The sequence below is a fragment of the Lotus japonicus genome, chromosome 1, assembly GCF_012489685.1.
Source record: "Lotus japonicus ecotype B-129 chromosome 1, LjGifu_v1.2".
NCBI classification, from domain to species: Eukaryota; Viridiplantae; Streptophyta; class Magnoliopsida; order Fabales; family Fabaceae; genus Lotus; species Lotus japonicus.
Window position 1 is genome coordinate 68410793 of NC_080041.1, and position 8243 is coordinate 68419035.

Below are 8243 nucleotides of genomic sequence, written 5' to 3' on the forward strand. Positions count from 1 at the left end.
TGTTTTTCTTTCTTCTATTCACTTTAGTACATGTTGAATTGAGCTGCACAAGTAGATTTTTTGACCTCACTTGTGTTGGTGAGAAGAGAACAATTGCGAAAGAAGGGTGTGTACCTTATGAAGATGGAAGGTCACGCACTGGTTGGAAATAGTAATATCACTTTTAGATTTCGATGTAGCCAAGCCAATCACTGCAGATAATTTGATAAATAAGTACTCTTAACTGATAAAACAGATTTTTCTCATTACTCATGTCAGTGTAATCAGTTCTAAACTCTTCAATTCTGACCACTTTTGAGTTTTAAAGCAGTAGACAAGAAAATCTATGTTCGCACTGCATACTGTGAAAACAAGCAAGCACTAGGACAAACCTTCTATAAGGTGGAAGCACTAGGACAAGTAGCTGACGTCGGTAACCGGTCCAGAGCTGTATGATACTTTTGTCTATAAAATATACAAGGAGTAGCGCAAGGATTAATAGAATAAAAGCATTAACCTCTGTATGCAAAACAAAGGTTCAAGATATCAAGACCCAAGCAATGGTCTGTGAGAGCAACCTGTCACAAACCCGTAAAGATGATAAATTTTCTATTCATACTAAGATATGTCATATGAAGAGACATTAAATCCTATAACTATGTTATCTTACTTAAAAAAATTCTTCTTGTTTTCCATTGAAAAGCCTTTGAGAACTTCCCATACATCTCAATCACATAATGTTCCTATCAGAAGAAATCATATTCAGAATTCAATAGTCATATAAGAAAAAAGCCTGTTGAAGAAGATCCAAAGGGTGTTTTTCTCTGAAGCAATATTTAGACTGGATGGAAAAAATTTAAAACTTAAGACTACAAGATCAACAAGACATTGTTTGAAATTTAATATTATGATTATTATCTCTTTCCAAGTAGATTAATTCACAGTACAGCTTAATTTCATGGAGTAACCTGCCTTATTTTGCTCACATGGGGTGTAAATCCCATTTTTATCTCCCTTTCTTTCTTAAGTCCACCTACACAATAACTAACAGTTCTAACATGGCAGGGCCAAAGTTCAATCTAGGAAAGTTTTGACATGAATCCTAATTAATTATATAAAACGTTAGGGGAAAGATCACATTACCAGATTAATACAACTTATCAAATTCATCAGAGGTTTAAGAGCAGACATGATTTTAACACATATGACAGAAGATATATCAGGGTAAATGATTAATACAACTAATACTGCACATGTGAAAAGTGCAAAAATCAGCAATACATTACCGGATTCAGGAGAAGCTCCTCTTTCAAAGTTGTATATTTTTGTCTATTCTCTCTTAATTGCTTCTCCCACAGATTATGTGATGAAGGTAAGTAACCTAAGTAGCTGGTTGTGGAAATCATAACAGGACAATGAGCTGCTTGTGTGCAGATATAACCACAATCAAGGGGATTTTACACTTCTACTAATAGGAACATAAATCTGCACTTCTAATCGTCTTTATCACTAGATGATAGAATGAAAGTCATAAACTATAGATAATATTATATTCCTCACTAAGATAAAAATTCAAAGCATGAAAGTATCTGATCCTGAAATGAATATGCAAGGTGAGCACCAAAATGTTGAAAATCCATATATTCTAACACAAACCTTCCAAGCCATTGCATGCAAACCACCTTCATCAGAAATACCAATGCTAGAAATTCTTTGTAACTTTTCCAAATTGATCTCCCTTTGAGAAAGCTAGATAACAAAGGAAAAGGAAAAAAAGAGACCAAATTGAAGGAAATCTTAACCAGATAAACAATTAATCAACTATATATAATATATATGCATCAAGATTAATATAGTCACACACTTGTGTAAGTTTCCTAAGTACCAAACACTCAACTTCCTTTGCAATCGTCAAGGTTACAGCAATTTTGGTCAAAGCAAATGCAATTCCTAATGAAAAATTAGGAAATTAGCTTACCTTCCAGTTGCTAACAATGCCAAGGTTTCAACTCCTGAGAATCTATGCTTAATCTGTGATTCCAAAGAGAAACAAAACTCAAAATCAGAATCAAAGATCAAACAAAGAGAAACCTAGCCAAAAAATTAACAATAGTTGAAGATAGTTGATGAGAACTGCAGATGAGTGTTGAGGATCGCAAATCGCAACTCGCAAATAGAAGAAACGAATCGCAAGTCACAAATCGCAAATCGCAGATGGGAGATTCTAGAACGATTCCATTTCAGAGAAGGAGAAGAACCGCGAATGGTGAAAGGCGTCGATAGATGAAGAGATCGATGGAGATTCAGAGAAGGAGAAGAATCGCGCGTCGATGGTGAAGGCGAGAATTGCGTGAAGACATTACTCTTTGAAAAAACTAATAAAATTAAATTAAAAATGTTAAACAATTTGCAATTAGTGGCGGTTTATGTAAGATCGCCAGAAACTGTATGCCACTAAAAATTACTTTTTTTGTAGTGTGTGTACTCTTCAAAAAAAAAATTGTGTACTAAAAAATCTCACGAGCTAACTCTACCCGAATGTAGATATTCTAGGATTGAATAATTTCTTTTAACATTGTCCTTGTGGAATATGAAGACAAGAAAAAAAAAATTAACTTTTTATATTAAGACATATGGTTAATTGACTGGATTCCTTCCGTGTAAGATTTTTGCTGCTTATAAACTATATGTAACTTGCACGGCACATAATCGTAGGCTAGAATTCCATGTACCATCTTCATTCAAAAATAAATTAGAGGTCAGTAACTTTCTATAAAAAAAAAAAACAATATATATTATAAGTATATGTGAAGTGAAAACCGGTAACTAATTGCTCTTTTGCTACGCCGTATTAGACATGATAGTATAAGCTTATACAATACATTATGAACATATACATTGTTTGGTGGTCACATTGTATTGTATAAGCTTATACATCAATCTCGTCTTATACATTAAAATGATGAATTATTTAATCCAACCTATAGATGATGGATAAGACATGATTAGAGTGCAATGTATAAGCTACTTGAACATATTTAATCAACCGCAACCGCAATCACCCTCCACCACCACAACCTCCACCACTACCACCACCACCACTGTCACTACCGCCACCACCGTCGTCGCCGCCGCCGCCACCACCACCACTGTTGCTTCCATCACCATCGTCGTTGCCACCACAACCACCCTCCACCACTACCGTCGCTGCCGCCACCACCTTAACCACCCTCCACCACTACCGCCACCACCGTCGCTGCCACCACCACTGTCGCCGCCACCACCACCACCACTATCGCTGCCACCACAACCACCCTCCACCACCACTGCCTCCACCACTACCACCACCACTGCCGCCACCAACACCACCATCACCGCCACCAGCACCACGCTCTAGTCATCGTTATCGCCACTACTACCACTACCACCACCGCCACGACCACCCTCTACCACCACTACCGCCACCACCACCACCACCACCATTGTCGCCGCCGCCACCACCATACTCCACCACTGCCACCATCGTTGATACCTTCATACCATCACTATCGCCGCCCCCACCCTTCGTCACCGTCACCACCAACACCACCCTCCACCACCACTGTCACCACCACCCTCCACCATTGCCGCTATCGTCACTACTACCACCACCACCGCTGCCACCACCATCCACCACCACTGCCAACATCATCACCTTCCAATACCACCACTACCACACCATGCCACCAAATTATACCGTGCATGACCAAATATTGTATAGTATTAAAATTTTATCAGGCCTTATCCTATCAGGCCTAATACAATCAGACCTTAAGCTATCAAGCCTTATACTATACAGCGTACCAAACGGAGCCTAAGTAAAATAAGCAGTGCACATTTACAAGAGAGTAAAGTAGCCACAAACAGTAAAGGTTGAACACTCTTATTTTTTATTTTGAAATTCTTTATAGATATGTTTTTTCTAGAATGAAAATACCAAAAAATGAAGACGTTGGTGGGATGACGATGGTGGAACAGCTACCACAAACGCCTAGGTTGAAACAACAATGGAGGTTTCAACGTAGCTACATATACCATGAACATGGCGCTTGCTAATATGGTGGAGCTTGTTGGAGTTGATTGGAATAAAATATTTTGGAATAAGTCTCATATAGTTTAGGATGGTAAAAGAAAATAAAGGACAATACATATTCTTGATACACGTTGTGCCCCTTACTTTGTAGTAGACTCGGTTTTCCATCCCTTTCCAAATTGGATTAATCCTAAAGGCTGAAGTATTGTCAACAAAGGATGGATCCAGAGAAGATAAGTTTGTCGTAGAAATCTCAAACCTTTATAAATTATTGGATCAAACGCTTACCACTACGCCAAAAGTAATTGCAGTTAGTGAGGGCGCAACTTTATTTCCTTATAGCACAAAGTCCTCAAGGAACTTAATTATCGGTTGGGATGTTAAGCCCATCAAACCCTAAGGGTGACGCGGGATTAATAAAGCCAACACAAATGAGTGTCTAACCTACGCCTATCCAAAACCGTTGTATGATTACGACTACATGTTCATATTGTTGGGCGTTCCTCTCCCTTTTCTGTGATTCAAGCCCAAATGATCAACCATCAACAAGTCTCGCCTTCAATACTTTTTTTTTGAAACCAACTTCATTCAATTAAGAAGTAATAGAGGGCCTAGAGGCCAGTACATCAGATTGGACATTTACTAGAGCTTTCTAATGTTGACTTTGGATTCAGGCTTTAAGCCTTCGCACTTATTTTTTTTTGTCTATTATCAAATGAAGAATAATTTGGTTATGGCGTGATAATATTTATTTATCTTGTTTTTTTAATTTTAATTTAATTGTGAGGTGATAAAATTAAATATTAATAAATTAATAAATTATAAACTAAATATTAATTATTTACATTTACAATATACATTACTAGTTATTCAACTATTTAGTGTGGTACTCCCTCCGTTCTAAAATTTTTGTAGTTTTGAGTATGATTTCAATATCTCAAATAGTTTGTTGTTTTAGGATGCCAATGCATTTTTCCCTATTTTTTTTCCACCTTGGACTGGGCGGGATATAAGTATCCCTTATTCCCGCCCAAATCGAGCATTTAGATGAACGAAAGCAGCCATGGCGGGGTTTGTGGAACAACGTCGAAGCCCGCCCTTCTTTTGGATGGGTCCACGCGCCAGCTGGAAGATTCCTTTAGTTTTGTCTTATATGAATAGAGGCTTAGGCCCCGGTTGTCAGGCCCAAGTACAGTGAAAGTCCACGTTATGATCATTCCCTCTATAAAAGGAGAGGTCAACCCCTTGTAAAAAGTACCTTTTGAACATTTAATGAGAATATTCCTTTTGTGATATTTTTAGTACTCTGCTAGGGTTTACTTTCTGTCAGTTTCCGACGTCAGATCTCCCTAGTACAGAACATTGGCGCCGTCTGTGGGTCTTACCTCGATCTACAACTTGACGTAGACGGTGAGCTTAAAGATCCATGGAAACCCGTTCGTGTGGCATGGGCCGCCGAGATCATCGCCGGAGGGGGGTGGTCGTTACGGTGGCCGCGGCGGCGGACGACACAACAATCACGAAGTACCACAAGAGCCGGAGCAGGAGGCTTCGTCGGAAGGAGTTCACTCGGTGGCACAATCACTGGTGTCGTTGGTGAAGGCTGCTCCGGGAAAACCTTCAGATCTGATCGCTAGATCAGATCCAGGAGTCGTTGGTGAAGGCTGCTCCGGGAAAACCTTCAGATCTGATCGCTAGATCAGATCCAGGAGTCAGGCGACGATCAGCACCGCCTGAATACGTGAATCTGGACGACTACAAAAGCAGCGTTCCGAGAAAAGCACCAGAAGTAGTGACGGGAATCACTCCGGCGGCCTTGCAACAAATGTTGGACACTTTGCAAAAAGTGCAAAGTCAGAATGAACAATTGCAAGCCCAGGTGGAGTATTTAACCCAGCGACAAGACTATAAGTAAGAACAACGGCTCGAGGCTGAAGACGTTGTTGAGTTCCAGCCTTTTAATCCCGCCATCACAAGGGTGGGCATACCAAAGCATCTGCAAACGATGGCTTTGGACGCCTTTTCAGGCGACTCAGACCCCATGGAACACTTGCGTTACTTTAATACAAAAATGGTTATTGGAGGAGCGACAGATGAGGTGAAGTGTAGGTTGTTACCATCAACATTCAAGGGGATGGCGATGCAATGGTTCATCCGTCAACCGCCCTTCTCTATCAACAATTTTACTGATTTGTCCACAAAGTTCTTAACTCAATTCTCCGCCAATAAAACTACCAAGGCAACCATGTTTGATCTTATCAGCATACATCAACAGCCAGGGGAGAAGCTCAAGAACTACATGGCGCGATTTAGTAAAATGGCGGTTCAATTGGAGGAAGACAATCCGGATGTTTGCCTAGCGTCTTTCAAAAATGGCCTTCGGGCAGGAGATCTGAATCGAGACCTAACTAGGCGACCGGCGAAGGATATGATGGATCTTCGTGCTCGCGTTCAGGAATTCATATTGATTGAACAAGATGATCAGAAGAAACAAGAAAGAGAGGAAGGACGCAAGCAGTCTCAATCTGGCGGTGTTTCACAAGAGAAACCCAAGGCGGGGAAGGAAACCAGGGTAGCGCAAACCCCCCGTGTACCAAGACCGGGACCATATCAAAACTCCAAACCCGGATTTCAGAATACATGGCACAGAAATTCTCAAGGTCCCACGGCAGCCACAACCGGTCAGCATGGTGCTCCGCCAACTCCAGCGCCACTCACTAAGTTGAATGCGCCCTTGAGTACCATTTTAAGGGCAGTTGGGCAGACAAACGTTGTACAGTATCCGCCACCACCACGGCGGCCGCCAGCTAATGTGGATACCAATAGGTGGTGCGAGTACCATAAAGCGTTGGGACATACGACAGATAATTGTTGGAACTTAAGGCGGGAAATTGATCGTTTGATTAAGGCTGGTCATTTGGCAAACTTCGTTAAAGACACAGCAACGCCAGAGGTCGCTAGGATCACCCAAGGGGACAAAGGCAAAGGCAAGGAGATAGTTGAAGAGTTGGGTGATCCTGCTGGGGAATGTTCATCTATTGCAGGAGGATTTGGTGGGGGTGCAATTTCAAGTAAGGCTAGAAAACGCTATGTGGCGGCAGTACACTCAGTACATGAGGCGAGCGAAAGCGAGTGTGGGGTGAATCACTCCCCTATCATATTTACCCCTCAGGACTTTGCGCATGTGATTCCCCATGACAACGATCCAATTGTGGTAACAATCAGGGTTAACAATTATGTGACGAAGAAAGTGTTTTTAGACCAGGGGTCTTCGGCGGATATCATTTATGGAGATGCCTTTGATCGCCTGGGGCTAAAAGAATCAGACTTAAGACCGTATAAAGGAACCTTGGTAGGATTTACAGGGGACCGTGTCACTGTGCGGGGATATGTGGAAATACCAACTGCCTTTGGCGAAGGAGAGTTTGTAAAGAAATTTCAAGTGAAGTACTTGGTCTTGGCGTGCAGAGCCAATTACAATGTACTCCTAGGGCGAGACACCCTCAACAAGCTATGTGCGGTCATTTCAACTGCTCATTTGACTGTTAAATATCCAGCCTGCAATGGAAAGGTTGGGGTATTACATGTGGACCAAAACGCAGCAAGAGAATGTTATTTAAGAAGTGTGGCGCTCTATGGGCGTAAGGCCGCCAAAGAAAGTCACAGAATCACGGAAATCTTTCCACAAGAAGGATTTAGTTTGGATCCAAGAGACGATGCTGATGATTTCCGCCCACAACCTTTGGAGGAAACCAAGCAAGTACAAATTAAGGATAAATTTTTAAAAATTGGCAGCAGTTTAACAAAGGAGCAAGAAGAAAGATTGATCACCCTGCTGGGTGACAATTTGGATCTCTTTGCATGGACCATCAATGACGTACCAGGGATTGACCCCAACGTGATCACTCACAAACTGGCCATACGACCAGGGGCGACCCCAATCATCCAACCAAGGCGAAGAATGAGTGAAGAAAAGAACAAGGCTGTACAATTAGAAACTGAGAAACTGATCAAGGCTAGCTTCATCCGTGAGGTGCAGTATCCAATATGGCTCGCCAATGTTGTGATGGTCAAAAAAGCCAATGGGAAATGGCGGATGTGCACGGATTACACAAGCTTGAACAAAGTGTGCCCCAAAGATTCGTATCCACTTCCCAATGTTGATAAGCTTGTGGATGGAGCTTCCGGGAAT